General features: G+C 42.6%; 1 long non-coding RNA gene across 1 annotated transcript in view; it reads right to left on the reverse strand.

Moving 5' to 3' along the window:
• LOC307176267 overlaps positions 1–18,798 on the reverse strand; it is a 122,154-nt gene extending 103,356 nt beyond the window's left edge. The window contains exon 1 of the long non-coding RNA XR_013824683.1: positions 18,693–18,798. This is a non-coding gene — a long non-coding RNA (uncharacterized lncRNA). The remainder of the gene's footprint in view (positions 1–18,692) is intronic.
• Positions 18,799–19,186: the final 388 nt, after the last annotated feature.

Genomic DNA, 19,186 nt, shown 5'->3' on the forward strand with positions numbered 1-19,186 from the left:
CTTTATTGAGCACGTTTTATTCACTGTATACTGTAAAAACTTAATAAACAGAGACTTCCCTGGTGGTCCAGTGGTTAAGACTTCACCTTCCGGTGCAGGGGGTGCAGGTTCAATCCCTGTTCGGGGAGCTAAGATCCCACATGCCTCACAGCCAAAAAAAAAAAAAAAAAAAAACAGAAGTAATATTGTAACAAATTCAATAAAGACTTTAAAAATGGTCCACATCAAAAACAAAATCTTCAAAAAAATAAACAGGGACTTCCCTGGTGGCACAGTGGTTAAGAGTGCGCCTGCCAATGTAGGGGACACGGTTTCGAGCCCTGGTCTGGGAAGATCCCACGGGCCGCGGAGCAACTAAGCCTGTACACCACAACTGCTGAGCCTGCGCTCTAGAGCCCACAAGCCACAACTACTGAGCCTGTGTGCCACAACTTCTGAAGCCCATGTGCCTAGAGCCTGTGCTCTGCAACAAGAGAGGCGACCACAATGAGAAGCCCGCGCACTACAGTGAAGAGTAGCCCCGGCTCACCGCAGCCAGAGAAAGCCCGTGCCCAGCAATGAAAACCCAACGCAGCCAAAATAAATAAATTTTTTAAAAAATTAATAAACAGAAACCTCAATTAAATAGACTTGAAAGACCAGAAGGGGCTATTCCCATACGTGACTATAGCAGAGCCCAACAGGAATAAGAACAACTCCTCTTCTTTCCCAGCAAGGACTCAAACAATGAAAAGCCATGGGCTCTTCATTTTCTCTAGCCCTCCCAACTTTCTTTTCCCATCCATAAAAGTGTTCTCCTTCCCTTCCCAACCATGTGGCTCGCCATGGTTGCAGTCCCCAAATTACAGTTCTTTGCTGATCTTGAATAAACCCATCTTTGCTGGAGAAATGTCTAGCAGTCAATTTCAGGTCAACATCTTAGTGGCCCATATGGGAACCAGAGAAGACCCTTGACAACTCTGGGTCGAATGAGCAAACAGGGACAATACCCACAAGCGAGCCCACTGTCGCTCACTACATTTCTCACCAACCCTGCAGTTTGAAGGTACATCTTTATCCTCAATCCAAGCTCACTCCCTCTTTCATTCAAAGATTTCCAGATTTTACTTGGGCTCTATGTTAAGGTTTCATCTTTCTGGTTAAGGCCTTGTTTTGTATATGAGTACTCATTTAGCACTTTGGTCTGATCTTGAGGTCAAACTGTATCAACAAACTTTGGCTCATCCTTCAGGAATAAGTTGCTTCAAATGAAACTGTGGCCATTCAGCCTTCAGCCTATTCCTCAGGAAGGGGCTATCTTCCAAAAACTGGCTGAAAAAGACTTCAGCCTGGCTACTCCTCCGGGACAAGGCTATTGCCTTTGAATTGGCTGGTATTCAGGCTTGCAAGCTGTTGGACTTGAACTGTAAGCTATTTGAACCATTTGAAAACTGTTCTTTTAGACTAGAGAAAAACCTCTGAGAAATGGGATCCCAGTTACCTAAATATTTTGAGGGTGCACCCACACAATGACTCCTGCCAATTTTATGTCCTTCCTCATGCACATTTCTAACTAAAAGGACCAACCTGACCAAAGGCAATCTAAAGTATCAATGGCCATTATGGGGAACTTTCTGAAATCCTCAAACTTAATTTCCTTAAAACCAAATTGGACTACAATAGCTCAAAATTTTCCAGAATTTAGTGGAATGCTTGTTTCAGTTGGATTTTGAGGTTTCCCAGTGTTATCAGGAATCTAAAATTGCCTCTCTGCAAAATAAAACTTTAAGATTAACTGAGGCAAACAATCGATTTAAGAAAAATAAAGTGGCCCTGAAGCCTCAGGCTCTTCTTCCTAGGCTTCTCTGTCTCAGGCTCTGCCTCCAGAGCCACCTTGTCTCTTCCCCTGCTCCTCAAGCCCAGACTCTGCCTCTAGTGCCATTTTCCTCCCTCCTCTCTACCCTGCCGACACCTCCTTTTCAACTTCAATACTGCCATACTAATTCTCTCACCCAACTTCCCCTTTTCTCTGAAATTCTCCCCACTCCCTCTTCCTCTGAACTTTTCAGAACCTGTCCCTTTAAAATTAAGCGTCCTGAGGATTGAGAGGCTAAGCCCTTAATTTCTTATACTCTCTGGACTGAAGCCTAACTGCAAGCCATAGTCAAAGATTTTCCCAAAGTAACCAAAGATCTTCACAGATTCGCTGAGAAATGTTAACACAGTCGTTCAAACTAATCAACCTGGTTTCTCTGACTTACATCACCTAATTCATATGCTTGTCGGTAAAGGCCAGGCTCAACATTGGATGGGAACTGCTAATTGGGAAAACCCTGAAAGGTCTCTAGAATTACAACTGGGAGACTGGCCTGCTTATCATAGTCAGGCTTGCGCAACTGCTAGGCGACATCATTGAGCAATTCCTAGGGCTTTTCCAAAGCCTGTTGATTGGAATAAAATTCACGCTTGCACACAAAAATCTGATGAACGTGTTCGTGATTATTACACTCAACTTCAGATTATTTTTAAGGAAAATTCTGGTCTTCCTTCAGATGTTGAGTCCACATGGCTAGCTTTTGCTCTATTTTTATTTATGGACTGAACTGAGACCTTTCCCTTCTAGTAAAAAGGACCAGAATGGAATGGGAAACTACCTCCCGCCAGATTTAGTTAATCTGGCAAACCAGCTCTCTCTCATCCTAGATGAATGTCCTCAAAGGAAGACCACCAAAATTCTTAACCTTCACCTCTAGCAAATGAAGCCTCCTAAATGAAACCAAACCCTCCTAGCTTCCGCTATTATTGCAAAGATCTAGGGTACTGGAAAAGAGATCTTTACAAATGTAAGCACCTTAGGCACTTTCAGCCCTCTAACCAGCCTTTCCAACATCCTTCCGATTCTCAATGACGGACCTCCAAGGAAGTGCAGGGGCTCTTCCCAATTCTCCCTCTTAATCAGCTTGGAGAAACATTTCTCCAGATTGGGGAAGAGAAATGTTTCTCTTCCAGTCCTAATTGACACTGGAGCCACACTCTCAGTGCCCAGTACTATAAAACAGCCCTTGCCTCGGAGTACTCAAATAATTCAAATAGTGGGGATCTCCAATAAGCCTCAAGAGGTTCCTGCCTCTGAGCCCTCTGAGATACACACCCTTTTCTCCTTAGTTCCTCTGCCCCTATCCATTTATTAGACTGAGACTTCTTAGAGAAGTATCATGCTGGAATTTCTTTCTCCCAAAGGGGGAAATAAATCTAGAATTTTAAAGTAGTCATGGAAGTAACCAACCAGGTGAAGTAAATGATACCTTTGACATCTTTTATTTCTTCGGTCTCTGATGATATTAGAGCTGATTCTAGAAACACTGATCATCTGTCCCTATTGAATCAGTTACCAGTTTCCTATCGGGAAAAATCTCCAACTGATGGTGGCAAAATTCATGATGTACCTCCCCTCAAGATTCAAACAGACCCCTGAAAATCTCTCCCCAAAATTAATCAATACTCTGTAAGTAAAAAAAGACCTTCAAGGTATAAAACCCATACTAGAAGATTACAAGGCTCAAGGCCTCATTATCCCTTGTAGTAATCCCTGTAACACTCCCATTTCACCAGTGAGAAAACCTAAGGGCCAAGAGTGTAGGTTTATCCAGGACCCCAAGCAATAAACAACATCGTTACCCCTCGACACCCTGTTGTTCCTAACCCTCGAACACTACTAACATCCATCTACACCAGAGGCAAATTCTTTACTGTAACTGATTTATGCAGTGCATTCTTTAGTATTCCAGTTGATGAAGTTAGCCAATTTTTTTTTTTTTTTTTTGCCTTCACTTGGGAAGAAAAATAATTCACCTGGACAGTAATGCCTCAGGGTTTTATTAAGTCCTTATTATTTCTTGCAAATCCTGAAGGCTAATCTGGATGATATAAAGTTCCCTAGAGATTCTACTTTGTTGCAATATGGAGATCAGGGGTCCCCAACCCCCAGGCCACAGACCAGTACCAGTCCGTGGCCTGTTAGGAACCCGGTCACTCAGCAGGAGGTGAGCGGAGGGCGAGCAAAGCTTCATCTGTATTTACAGCCGCTCCCCATCACTCACATTACCGCCTGAGTTCCGCCTCCTGTCAGATCAGTGGCTGCATTATATTCTCAGAGGAACGTGAACCCTACTGTGAACTGCACACGCGAGGGATCTAGGTTTCATGCTCCTTATGAGAATCTAATGCCTGATGATCAGAGGTGGAGCTGAGCGGTGATGCTGGCACTGGGGAACAGCTGCAAATAAAGATTATCATTAGCAGAGAGGTTTGACGGCACAGAGAACATAATAATAAATCAATTGCTTGCAGATTCATATCAAAACCCTATCAGTGAGTGGCAAGTGACAAGCTGCATTAACAAAAAAAAAAGCAGACAAAAAAGCCTGCTAGTAGCAGGCTTTATGGTGGCAAGTGAGTTGATGAACTTCAGTTGTACACCTGCATCTGGTGGCAGGCTTTAAGTCAGAATCCGACACTTATTTTTGTCTGTGCATGGCCCACGCATTATTTTATTTTCCACTTCTGTCCGCGCCTCTTTCCCACCCTGCGCGCTTGTCTCAGTCACAGTTATGGTAAGCCCACAAGTTAACCCTAGCCAAAATGAGTAAAAAACAAATGTCGCTGGAGAGCTTCTTTGAAAAGGGGGAAAGACCCAATGATGAGGCAGCAGAAGACTCTAAGAGTGCCAACAAAGTGCTCGCTTCGGCAGCACATATACTAAGAGTGCCAACAAAAAGAAAGCTGCATTTAAAAGAAAATACCAAGAGTCCTACTTAAATTACAGGTTCATTGCAACAGGTGATTCACATTCTCCAAGCCCACTATCCAACAAAGCCATGAAACCTTCAAAAGTGCTTTGCCACGTGGAGACCAAGTACCCTACCTTAAAAGACAAGGGCTTCCCTGGTGGCGCAGTGGTTGAGGGTCCGCCTGCCGACGCAGGGGACACGGGTTCGTGCCCCGGTCCGGGAAGATCCCACATGCCGTGGAGCGGTTAGGCCCGTGAGCCATGGCTCACTGAGCCTGCGCGTCCGGAGCCTGTGCTCTGCAACGGGAGAGGCCGCAACAGTGAGAGGCCCGCGTACCGCAAAAAAAAAAAAAAAAAAAAACATTAGCAGAGATTTGGAAAGAGATTGAGCCAGGGCCTTCTTTCTCCCAGCTATCACCTACCTCAGCTTTCAAAAGAATTTGAGCATTATTTCCCAACCACAAAAGATCCCCAAACTGGGAAGGAATGGATCCGCAACCCATTTGTGAATAAGCCAGGTGAATTGACTTTGCCTGTGCTGGAAGAGGATCAACTGCTTGAGATCGCAAATGACGGTGCCTTTAAAAGTATGTTTGAGACAACTTCAAATCTCCACATGTTCGAATTAAAGTCAAAGCAGAATATCCTGAGATTGCCACAAAAGCACTGAAAAGCCTGCTTCCATTTCCAACATCCTGTCTCTGTGAGGCAGGGTTTTTCTGCAGTGACAGCAACCAAAACGAGATTACAGAGTAGACTGGACATAGCAACACACTTCGGGTGTCACTGTCTCCCATCACCCTCAGATGGGACCATCTAGTTGCAGGAAAACAAGCTCAGGGCTCCTACTGATTCTGCATTATGGTGAGTTGTGTAATTATTTCATTATATATTACAATGTAATAATAATAGAAATAAAGTGCACAATAAATGTAATGTGCTTGAATCATCCCCAAACCATCCCCCCACCCTGGTCTGTGGAAAAATTGTCTTCCACAAAAGCAGTCCCTGGTACCAAAAAGGTTGGAGACTGCTGATATAGATGATCTGCTTCTCTGCCCTCCTTCTCAAGCCTCCTCAGGAAGGCGGCATCCACTTGATAAAGCTTTTCATGTTAAAGGGATATAAGGTCGCCAAGGAAAAATTGCAGTTTGTCCAAACCCAGGTTCAATATTTAGAGCATCTGATATCCGAACAGGGTTACACCTAGATCCAGATAGACTTCATGGTGTCCTAAGTTTCCCAAAACTAAGTGCCAACTTAGAAAACTTGGAGGTTTTCTTGGGCTAGTTAGTTATTACTGAAATTAGATTTCAAATTTCTCTTTTATGGCCAAACCTCTACATGTTTCACTCAAAAATAACAACCCTGACCCAATTTTATGGGAAGAACTGGAGACACAGACTTCAGTGCCTAGAAGAAGAGTTTGATGAACCTACCTGCCCTTGGCATCCCAATTATCAAATTCCCTTTTTCCTTTTTATATAGGAAAAGGAAGGAAATGCCCTTTGGGTACTCACCTAAAAACACAAGGGCCACCAACTGGACCAGCAACTGCACCCTGTGACATGGGGATACACCCCTTGCCTTAGAGCCATTACTGCCGCTGCCCTTTTGGTTAAGGCCACTGAGAAAATCACTGTGGGATCCCTTTAACCATTTTTGTACCTCATGCTGTAGAAGTCCTCCTGAATGCTCTTCATATTCAGTATTTCTCAGCTAGTTGCCTCACCTCCTATGAAGTCCTTTTGTAAACTGCTCCTGACATAACTCTCTTATGTAATAACCTTACCCAGCTACCCTTCTCCCCTCTGTCACTGACAAAGTCCCTCACCACTGCCTAACAGACCATTTCCTGATTCCTCGTGATAATCTGCAGGGAAATCTTTTGGGTAATGCTGACTTCTAATGGTTCACTCATGTCCCTTATTTAAAAGATGAAATAGCAAATACTGTGCTGGGTATGCTATTACAACTCCTTTTGATGTTGTTGAGTCAGCATCTTTACCTATGGCTACTCCAGCCCAACAGGTTGCATTATCTGCTCTTACACAAGCTTGTACTTTAGCCAAGAACCAAACTGCCAATACTTCTATTGATAGTAGATATGCTTTTGGAATAGCTCATGATTTTGGAATGTTGTGGAAGCAACGTAACTTTCTTACTTCCAGTGGAAATTAAATTAAAACTGGCTCCTACATTCAGAAATTATTGAATGCAATACCTTTACCTGCCACTTTAGCTATTTTTAAGATTCCAAGGCATTCTAAACTTGACTCTCTGGAAGCTAAGGCAAATTGCCTTGCTAATATTTCCACAAGGAATGCTGCCTTTTTAAAGGGACCAACAACAGCCAAAACTCTGTCATGGTCTAGAGGGATAGTTCACCAAATGATAACTTAGAAAAACTGACTTAGAGAAGCCCAACAATTGGCCTCAGAAAAAAAAAAAAAAAGATTGGAAATTCAACAACTGTTGGTTTGACAAAAAGGGAAAACTCTGGTTTAGACCAAATATCAACCTAGTCCTACTGGAGACTAAAATTCCCACTCCTCACCCCAGTATATGCATTAAACCACTGGTCTACTGACAAAATGATAGCCTTATTGAACCAATATTGCAGGGAAAATATTAACCAGCCCACAAAATGTGCCTACCTTACTACACTTGTAGAAAGTGCCTACACTTGTCTGATACAAACCAGGGAAGCCTGTTCATACTGCTCCCAAACACTGTAAACAGCCTAGAGGTCTGGCAAATGGATTTCATACAACTTTCTCTGTCTAATGGATATAAATCTGTTTTAGTCATGGTCTGTATGTTTTCATACTGGACTGAAGCCTTCCCTTTCAGACTACTGCCTCTCCTGTGGCTAAAGTCCTTTTGGAAAAGATTATCCCTAGCTGGGGAACTCCTCGAAAACTTCATAGTGATTGAGGAATGCATTTTACTGGCCATGTACTTCAACAGGTCTGCACTGTTTTCTGGTTTTATAACACTTTTGTTATGCTTAGCACCCTCAATCCTCTGGTTTTTCAAACACACTAATGGCATTATTAAGACTCAATTGGCAAAATTTGTAGAGGTCTTTCAAATACCTTGGCCAAAACATTGCCATTAATGCTTCTAAATCTCAGATCCACACCTTTTGGAACTCATAAACTCTCAGCTTTTGAGATAGTCATAGGATGCCCAATGTACTTGGCTACTGCTTCTTTTGACCCACAACTGATAAAAGTAGAGATAGTCTAATATTGCAAAGGCCTAATTGCTTCTATTAAAAATATGTCGGGAGATAAAGACCTTAAGTGCCACACCTTGCAACCTGGAGATTTTGGTTATTAGAAAAGACACCTCCAGAAGAACCTTCTTCAACCTTGCTGGAAAGGCCCCTTTCAGGTATTGCTAAGTAACCCACATGCCACCAAATTCTAGGGAATAGACTCTTGGATTCACATGAAACACCTAAATAAAGCAATGAAACGTGACTCGACCTGCACATCATCTGATGACCTGAAAGTTAAGACTGCCTGGAATTGAAGGAGAAGACAACTGACGACACAGCTTTCCCAAGATATCTAGACCAGGCCTCTTGGAAGTTTACTGCCAAACCTTTGAGATTGTACAACACTTCAGATGATCTCTAACATCTATAATCTTGATAACATATAGACTTTAGATTAAAAGTGCCTGAGAGTTCTCCCTCCAACCCTCCTTGTCTCGAATGTGACCTTAATAAGTTTCCAATCTGTCCACTTTCCCTCCAGCCTGAGACACTACATCTTTCTTAACACTGAGAGACAAAAAGCCTCTGAAACTTGAAAATCTGACTCTTGATCAGGGATGCTTTCAGAGAAAGATCTTGATCAAAAGGGGGAAATATAAAAAATTAATAAACAGAAACCTCAATTAAATAGATTTGGGAGACCAGAAGAGGGAGCTCCCATGCCCTGCAACGATAGCAGAGCCCAAAATGAACAAGAATGACTCCTCTTCTTCCCTGGAAAGGACTCAGTCAATGAAAAGCCGTGGACTTTGGTTTACAATAGCCCTCCCAACTTACTTCTTCCCTCTATGAAAGCACTCTTCCATTGTCGCGTGGGGACTTGCACATGGCTTGCCATGGTTGCAGAGCCAAAATTGCAATTCTCTGCCAATCCTGAATAAACCCATCTTTGCTGGAGAAATATCTGGTGGTCTATTAAGTTCAGGTCAACAGTGCTTTTAAAAACTTTTAAAAAATAATTTACATACAGAAAAGTACAGAAATCACAAGTATACATCTTGGTGAATTTTCACAAACTGGGCACACCCACATAGTCAGTATCCACAACAAAAAGTCAACATATCCAGCACCCCCAGATACTCTCCTCATGCTACTTTCTAGTCATTCTCCACAACTAGGGCAGTCATTATTCTATTTTCTAGTTTTGCCTGTTTTTGATCTTTATATAAAGGAATCATAAACAGTATTTACTTTTTCATACCTGGCTACTTTTACTCTATATTATGTTTGTGAGATTCATCCATGTCACATGCACATAAAGTTTATTCATTTTCATTGCTATATAACATCCTATTATTTACATATAATGGAATTTATTTATCCATTGTACTGTTGATGGGCATTGAGGTATCTTCCAGTTTGGGGCTATTATATCAATAAATCATGCTACTGTGAACATTCCAGTAAATGTCTCTTGGTAAATATATGTACTCATATCTATTGGGTATATACCTAGAAGCGGAATTTCTAGAATATAGGGTATGCATAGTGTTCAACGGGTAGATGTTGACCAGATACTATTTAAGTACTTCACATGTATTAACTCTTTTAATCCTCACAAGAGTCCTAAAAATGTAGGTACTCTCATTAGCCCCCAATTATACAGGTGAGGACATAGACACATAGAGAGATTAAATAGATTAAATAGCACAACCAGTAAATAGATGAATTCTATTTAAATAATGTTTAAATTCAGGAGGTTTAAGTCCAGAGCCTGTACTCATAACCACCACCCTGTACTCCTAAGCCAGGATTTCTTCTAGAACTATACCATTCTGTTATTTTGCTAACTAATTTTCCCCTACCATGCACTGATATAAGAATTAAAGCACACACAGACACGTGCATACAAGCTAATTCTGGGAATGATCATTAACCACATTGATATCACTGATAAAAAACCGGCTTGAGGGACTTCCCTGGTGGCGCAATGTTTAAGAATCTGCCTGCCATTTCAGGGGACATGGGTTCAATCCCTGGTCCAGGAGGATCCCACATGCCACGGAGCAACTAAGCCCGTGTGCCACAACTGCTGAGACTGCACTCTAGGGCCCGCGAGCCACAACTACTGAGACTGCGAGCCACAACTACTGAAGCCTGCATGCCCTAGAGCCCGCGCACCACAACTACTGAGCCCACGTGCTGCATCTACTGAAGCCCACGTGCCTAGAGCCCATGCTCCACAACAAGAGAAGCCACCGCAACAAAGAGTAGCCCCCGCTTGCCACAACTAGAGAAGGCCCACGCACAGCAACAAAGACCCAATGCAGCTAAAAGAAAAAAAAACAGCCCAAGCTGGTCACTTACGTGAGCAGTCTATGTATATATGAAAGGTTCAGATCAACCAAGGATTATTTTCATTTCTGATGGAATTAAAAATATAGGATAGGCAAGACATCCTCAGTTATATACACAGTTATCAAACATTCTATTTTAACTAGAAAACTTAGAGCCATATTCATCCCAGCTTCCTACAGCAAGTGGCAATTTTACACACTTAATCATTCAATATATTATTTGTGCTAAGTGTTTTGAGGGGATGCACATTGGGAGAGTACACGTGGGGCGAACACATTCCCCATCCTCATGCATCTCACATTCTTGTAAGGGACACTAGAAATAACTATGACAGACGATAAGTGCCACAACATGGTTATAGGGCTACAGATACTCAAGGGAGGAGTGGACCACTTTTCATTCATCGATCAGTTGAAACTAAAATGGTGACATTTTGGCTGAGTCAAGAAAGATTGATTAGACTTCCCCAAAAAAGGCAGTCAGGTCAGGGAAGGAGTAATAGAATGAGCAAATGCACGGATATAGGAGGGCACCAAGTTCTTCTGGAAAACAGCCAGAAGTGGAGTATGTTGGGAACCAGAGCACATACTGGGCAGAAAACCTCACCACTAATTTTTACTGAGCACTTACTGTGTGTACTCTCATCTGACCCTCACAACAGCCCAGTGAGGTAGGCATCATTATTCCCTCTTACAAGGGAAGGTTCAGGGATATAAAAAATTAAGTTAACTTGTCCACAGCCACAGTACTTCTGAGTGCCATAGACCAGCCTTCAGTTCTGGCCCACCTGACTCCAAAGCCCCCAGTCTGCTGCCTCCTGCCAGGGGGATCTGAGGGGGCACTAGGAGCCTTCCAGGCTAAGGATTTGGACTTCATATGGAAGGCAATGTAAGACCATCAGAGCTTTAGTAAGAAACTAAGGACACAATCAGAGTAATGCTCTAAGGACAGAACACTTCAAACCATGGGTCACTGCTTATTAGGAATCAATTTAAGTAGGTTTTGACTAGCACTTTTTTTTTCTAAATAAAAGGATAGAATGGAATGGAATGGAAGAGAACAGAATATATCAGAATGCATCTCACATAGATTAAAATACAATTTCATAAAACTTTTGTCTCACTTTAGATAGAAAACATACAGGTAAGGAAGTAGATGACTAGACAGACAGCAGAGAGATGTATGTGTATACTGTGCTGTCATCTAAAATGAATTTCTTACTGTGAGTCAGTTCTAAGAAGCTTGCCAGGAGTATAAGTATACAGGTCTGATTGGAGGAAGAGTGCCTGGGGGTAGGGAAACCAGTTAGAGGATATTTGCAGATTTTTGTAATGGACAAGAGTTTGAACTGGGGTAGTAGCAGCAGGATTCAACAGAAAGGATTTTGTGCAACAGATATATGTTTTCTCTGACTTAATCTGCACTGGAACATCATTAACCTGTTCTCTCTGCCCTCAATAGGGATCCCTCGAAGGCCCCTTCAGACTTGACTGACTATTTCCTATCAGGAGGCTTAACTTCCATCTTGTGCCCCTCCCTAGGGCTCAAGCAAAGTAGTCTTTGATGTGTAGATTCGTTTTAAAGGAATGAAACTAACTCCTCTCTACTTAGTCCAGTAATCTGTCTGTTACAAAGCAGTGCCCTGTCTTTGGACAGAAAACATTAGGCAAGCCCAGAGAGGTGCTAGGCCATAAAGATGGTCTTTTCCACTGGGCTCATTGTTAGAGGCTGTCCTGCTCTCTCAGTAGCTCTGCAATTCTGTCGCCTCCACCTTGGGCTCCCATTCCACCCTCTCAACATCCTTGCCAAGCCATTACTGTATTACTAACCCCATTTTTTAACATATGAAGAAATTGACAGAGAAGATAAAGAATGCCTTCAAGTACCCCCATCCTCAGCTAGTAAACTGGGGAAGTGAGACTGAAACCAAGGCCCATGTGACTTCTAAAGCCACATGTTCACCACCATTAGTATGCTGCCTTTCATTAAGTTATGTTTCCTTTAGATTAAGAAAGTTATCTTTTTAAATTTTTATTTTAGTTGATTGTACCATAGAAAGCTAAGGATATCACTAGCCATGAGAGGAGAGAAGATAACCTTAAGATAAATAATGAAAACACATAAAATATAGTATGGCACAAAAAAATGAACATGAATTTTGCAGTTAGACCCAATTTCAAAACCCAGGTTGTTTGACCTTGGGCAAGTAACTTTAGCTCTCTGTCCCTATTTCTTCACATGTGACAATTCAATAAAATAAGTTATACAAAGAGCTCAGAATATGGCAGGTGTGCAATAAATTATACTATAGACATGAGAATACTGTACCTGACACAGGCATTGCCATGAGGCATTCTGAGACCTCAATGCCAGGTTGACAAGAGGATGGAAACCATTCCAGTACGACTCAGGCTAAGAGAATTGACCTGCCCTTGCGCTTATTTGTGGGAAAGGAGTCCACCAGGCAAAATCACATTATTTAAAGGCAAGCTTGGATCTGATCCAGCCTGACACTTATACCCAAGGGGCTAGAACTGGAGGCCCGGAAAGGCAGTAAGAACGTGGGAGTTGTGGAGATACTCGCAAGATGTGTCCACAGCTGTGGAGATACTGTCAAGTGGGTGACAGAATTCCAGACAGACTCATTCATGTTGAATCTTAACCTTAGCCAGAAACAAGAAAGACAAGGGGCCCATCTCCCAGGAGGAGGGGCCAACATGGGCCAGGAGCTATCAGGGCCTTTGTAAACTAAGTAATGACCCCCCCAAAAGTAGATATCCATGTCAACTCCCTGGAATCTATTAATGTTACGTTATTCGGAAAAGGGATCTTTACAGACATGATTAACTTTAGGATCTTGAAAGGAGGGGCTTATCCTGGATAATCTGGGTGAGTCTTAAAGGCAGTCAGATGGATCTCATAAAATAGACACACAGAGAAGACACACAGGGAAGGCTATGTCAAGACGGAAGCAGAGATTGGAGTGACGAGGCTACAAGTCAAGGAATGCTAAAAGCCACCAGAAGCTGGAAGAGGCAAGGAACAGACTGTCCCTTGGAACCTTCAGAGGGAGTGTGGTCCTGCCCACACCTTGATTTCGGACTTCTGGCCTTCGGTACTGAGAGAATAAATTTCTGTTCTTTTAATCCACCAAGTTTGTAGCAATTTATCTTTGGAAGCCCTAGGAAACTACTAGAGCCCTGGAAAAGGGTTTGGGGTTTGGACAAAGTTTCAGCCCAAGAACAGAAATGGAGTTCAATCTAAAAGTAGAAGTCCATCACACAGGGGTTCATGGGGCAGACATCAATGTGGCATTTTGCTCACTGGATATCAGACTTAGGCCATCCCAAACTAATTCCAGATTTAACCATGATGAAGAAGAGTGAGCAAGTCCTGGGACGGCTCAGGGGCTGGTGGGGTTCATCCTGCAGGTGGGATATTTCAGTACCCACAACCAAGCAGGGCAAACAGGAACTGACAGAGCAATCAGAGACGTTCTGTCAATAAATGATAAATAACTCACAGAATATGACTGCGTGCAGTCTGAGATGATGTCCATTTCATAAGAAAAAAAGCCAAAGGCCAGAAAATATGCTGCTCCTTCTATGGAAGGAATCTGCCCCTTCATTCAAAGGCCAGGCCCATGCCAGCACTGGGGGCGCAGAGGTGAGCTCAAGGTCTCTCTGTAGCTTCCACAGCCTCTCCTGGAGCTGAGACCTCCCTGCGCGCTCAAAAGACTCATTCTCCTTCAGCTGAGAGTTTCTGTGGCTTGAACAGACCATTCTGCGCCCATATTAGCAGGAATGGGGAAAGGAAGACCTTAGCATCTCTACAGGCTTCTAATTCACAGGTCGTTGAGTCAGCCTCACTGTTAGCATACAGTGGGGATTTCCTAGTCCCCAAAAGTAGTATAATAAGAGGATTTCAATTTAAATGTTCTCAAAGGCCACACTTCTCCCCCACCTTCCTAGGCACTACAGGAGAAACAAATATGCATCAGTTCCAGCCCCTGTCCTTCAGGAGTTTGTGTCCTCATATGCAATATGAGGTCTAGACATAATCACTTAAAACTACAGAGCAGTGGATACCACCAAATGACACAGACAATCAGAGACAAAGAACTAGAGGGGATAAAATAGCTTTTATTGATACGGTCAATCCGGGAATGAAAGGATTCCAAAGTGTGGCAATCTGATATTAAATTTATATCATTAATTTTATAGCCACTAAAAACAGTATTATCCAGGATAACCAGTATGATAATGAAATAAGACAATGTAATGGTTGCAATGAAAATCTCTTAGTTAAAGAATTTCTAAATTGCTTCACTTCTCTGGCCTTAATTGCTTCATCTGTAAAATGAAAGAGTTTTATACACAATCACTAAAGTCCTCTCCATCCCTCTATAATATTCCTTGGGCAGTTCACTGTAAGGGAGACAGTTCTGTTGGCTTTATCCTTAGGGACTTCTGTGAGCTTTTCATGTGGGTGGACAGCTTTTGGATTTTCAGAAACCTACAGGCATCTTTTTTAAAACTATAAAGAATGATTGATAGGTGGAAGTGTGACTGAGGAAACAGAGCAACCTGGTCAGCTTAAAACCCGGGCCTCCTTCCTATGAGGCACTATGGCCAATCGGGAACACAGAAGACTTCGCGGCACTAAACCCAAGCCCCGGCCTGTGAGACATTTCTGATGGCCTCCATCCATTTGGTTCTCACTTTGCTTTCGTTCTAACGCCTAGCTGAAATTCCTACTGCCCCACATGGTTCCTCAACTGATCCTTTTTCTTTTGCTTGAATCAGGTTTAACTTTCTGAAGGCTGAAAATCATAAAGCAAAACATGATATGAAACAAGGAGGAGGGAAGAGGGAGTTGGACTCACAGAACTACAGAAGTGAAAAAATTATTTTAATGTCAAAGCCTCAAACAAAGGCTCGACTACTGACTCCTCAGAGGGACGATGGGTTTGCACCACATACATTAGCACTTGCCTCTTCGGGCTGATCTGTTTGTTGGTTGCTATGTGCATGGTGATAAAATGTCCATTTGGGTGGGATCAAAAATTGTATGACCCTCTTAGAGCACATCCGTGAGTACTGGCCTTTTGAACAAATGACTATAGTTCACCAGGCCTCCGTGCTGTCAGAGGCTGCTTCCCATATACCAACTTTGAGCCTAGCGCTACCATATGGACACATGGGGGTCCGTGAAAAATAGTGGCCGAGGGGCCTGAAAGCATGAGAAGGTCTGGCAAAAAAAGTGACAGGTTTTGTCCAGGCTGCCGAAGAGAAATGTACTTAGGCTAGAAAGACTGAAGAGGTGCACATCTTCAGAACGTGCCTGTGGATCCAAATACACCCTAACAGATTCTTGAGAGAGCCCCCGGCGGCCGTGTTAACCTTGTCATTGTTATTGTTAAGAGGCTATGCTCATTTCTGGCACCTAACACTGGACACATTGACAGCAACAGGGTTGATGGAAGAGGAAAGAATCTGTTTTGCAGTTAAAAAAAAAACAGTTCTCAGGCCATTTGAAATCATGCCAGAGAAGTACTTGATTTCGGCATTCCTAAGCTCTCTGCGATGATGCCGCAAGTGGTGTCCCCCACGTGTGATGATGTATTTCAGGGCCAGAGCTTTCTCAAGATGTTCCAAGCCTGCAGGCTCCTGATCCTTTTTCAAATTACAAAGATGATAGTATCCCAGTGAGAGTTGTGACTAGTCTAAACTCTCCACAGCTGTGAGAGATGAATGTACAAATTCCAATAAAGATTCTGCGTGTTATGGACTGAATTTACCTACACGGCATCAAGGCCTAACTCAGGACGACTTAAAAGAATCAGAGCTGCCCCCAATGCTATTTCCATTTCTTCTATAGCATTAGCTGCTGGGAAGCTGGTGACTGTTCTGTGAAGATGCCTCCTCCCTCACACCCACGCCACTGTCACTGCCCAGCGGTGGGTATCTATTTATCTATCTATTTACTTGGGAAAGTCAACAGGGCTTTGTTTTCTTATCATGGACACCTTTTCCCTAAAATACTTGCTTGGAATGCTAAGTAAATGCAATAATACACAGCACGCCACTTTTACCGTGTTTAATAATTGTATTGTCTGAAGACTCTTGGCTATACTCCTTTATGAAACATCTGACACTCGGCATGCTTTCCAAGACTGGGAAAGAGTTAAGGGACAAGGATTCACATCACTGTCTACACATATTAACAATTATAAAGAGAATAAATAAGATTCTTCACTTTGGAAAACAAAAAGACCAAAGGAATATATAATATATTTTTTAATTATCTTCTAATATGATTTGCACGAAGGCAGACTCTTCCAAAGCCAAGTATACATTCATCACGTACCTCCACCTCCATTACTTAGAGGCCGCTGAAGTTCACCTGGTATCACTCCTGACATCTGGATTTTTTTTTTTTTTTTTGCCGCTGTGGCTTGTGGGATCTCAGTTATCTCACCAAGGACTAAACCTGGGCCACAGCAGTAAAGCCTGAAATCCTAACCACTAGGCCACCAGGGAACTCCCTGCAGATTTTTAATAGTATGCTATCATCATCCCATTTATCAAACAGCCATACACATATGTGATATGTGGCGTTTCTCATTGTAGACACTGAACTTGACTTTTCTCACTCTAACGCAAACCAGAAAGACAACACAACTGAGGTCAGAAGACCCAATGAAGAGTTGAACAAGCTGTAAGTGAAATTCTCAAAACACCAAACCTCTGGATGATCTACACATGATATTCTATTAAAACCGGAGTGGGAGTGGAAGAAGGAAACAAGCTCCAATTTTTTCCAATATTCATGTAAACAAAACACACAACTAGAAACATTTCCTCTTTTATCTTTTCCTAGTCCTTCATGCAAATCTTCTACATGCTAAAAGATTCTTTCAGCCACTGGTGGTATACCTCAGATTTCATCTTTTCTAGAGAAAAATCAAATTATTAATTTAAGCCTATTAAACTGTGTGGCAACTATGCATAACTCCCCCAGAACCATATTGCAAGGGCAATTTCAGTATCAAGTGGCTTATTCCTGTCTTTTTTTGGAGGCCAGTTCCAAGTACCATCACCCAGCAAAGCAAGTTAGGGAAAAACAAAACAAAACTTTAAAATATTGAGTGGGAAGTCATACGATATGCTAGGATTCTGATAGCTAAAACAAAGAAAGCTTCAGGGAGTATAACCAGGGCAGCCAGACAGGTAAGTGGAATGTTGCCTTGCTGGGAATATTCAAGGTTGGTCTGGTGGTAAACATTAGTGATGTGCTGTTAAATGCTTGACAACTAACTCTAGTGAGAAAAGTACTTTGTAGCATGTGCAATTTCCCTGGAGTAAGTACACGCAGGAAGCCTGATTCCAAGCTACCCAAGTGACATCACTAACAGGAAGTTAGGAAGAGATTCACAATAACAATCCACTGTATAGTATTTCAGATACAATAGATGTAAATAACCTCAACAGCATAAATTATAGTAAAATGTAGGGAAATAACTAGACTGTGGTGAATTTTGAGTATTGCTTTTGTTTTTTAATATATTTAATTTAATTTTTTAATAATGGTTGCATTTAACAGCTGGGTCCCAAAAGTCGAATATTTAAAGGTAGGCTCTACATTCGCTCCATCACACCACTTCATGTTGCTCTTCAGGGACATTAAAGATATTCTGAACAAACAACAAACCAAATAAATGGAGCTACTAATTCAACTCGATTAAACTAGCTCCAGAGTTTCCAAGGCTGCCAACCTCTTTGCTATCCCACGTTAGAAATACTCAAAGTTCAGGTTTCGGTATGCACAGTATTTTACAGCAGTACCATGAAATGACAATACCTTGCATTTTATCACGTATCACACTTTTCAAAGTAGTGTTTTTACGGCACTGTGGGACAGTCTGGCCCTGCATAGTGAATTTAAATCAGTGGGCAACAGCATTTTAGTGCCTAGTGGGTAAAAAGAGTCCTTGGGAGCTGTTTGTCCAAGAGAGAGGGGCAGGGGTGGAGCTGGGAGCCCGGCAAGGAAGCCCGGAGGCTGGTCGGTGGCCCCACGGTTGCCGGTTCCCTCCTGGAAATGCACACCTCTGCAAGCAGGTGTACAGCAGCACCAGGCTTTCTTCCTTACCTCTTGTTTTCTGACGGTAACTTTAGCGATTTTACTAAAATTCAGTTTTTTCTGATGGGGAGTAAAAGGTTGGACGAGATATGCTCTAAGAGCCCTTCAAGAAGGTAAAATTATTAGCGCCATAACATTCAAATATGCTCTTATCTGGCAGAACAGTTTTGCAATGTTTTTCTCACGATCTAAACATACCTGTTACTGGAGTAGATACTTGTGTGTAGACTACATAGATCTCATTGCCAAAGATAACGTCAACAGTAGTCGTGGCCGAGTGGTTAAGGCGATGGACTAGAAATCCATTGGGGTCTCCCCGCGCAGGTTCGAATCCTGCCGACTACGACCAGTTGAGCTTTTGGTACAAATCCTTGTTTTCCTTTTGCAGGCTTCTCCACAGATTATTTAAAGAATTTATGAACTGCTGGAATACAACTGGGACCCCCAATGGGGCAGGATGAAGAGCGGATGAGGGAGCTAGGCAGTCGTGTGACTGTGGTTACAACTTGAGTCCAGAAGAGGGAGATGGGACAAAACACGCCAGATAATCTGGAAGAAAGAAAAGCAAAGCGTCGCGAAGTAGGAATGGACAGTTCCGTCAGACCTCTTGCCCCGCGGGAAAGCCTGTGCCCCGGCGCTTCGCTACCCCACTGCATCCTTCCGCGCGAGCGCGTCAGCGCCTAGGCATCGCG

Source organism: Stenella coeruleoalba, assembly GCF_951394435.1.
Source record: "Stenella coeruleoalba genome assembly, chromosome: 17".
Lineage (NCBI taxonomy): Eukaryota > Metazoa > Chordata > Mammalia > Artiodactyla > Delphinidae > Stenella > Stenella coeruleoalba.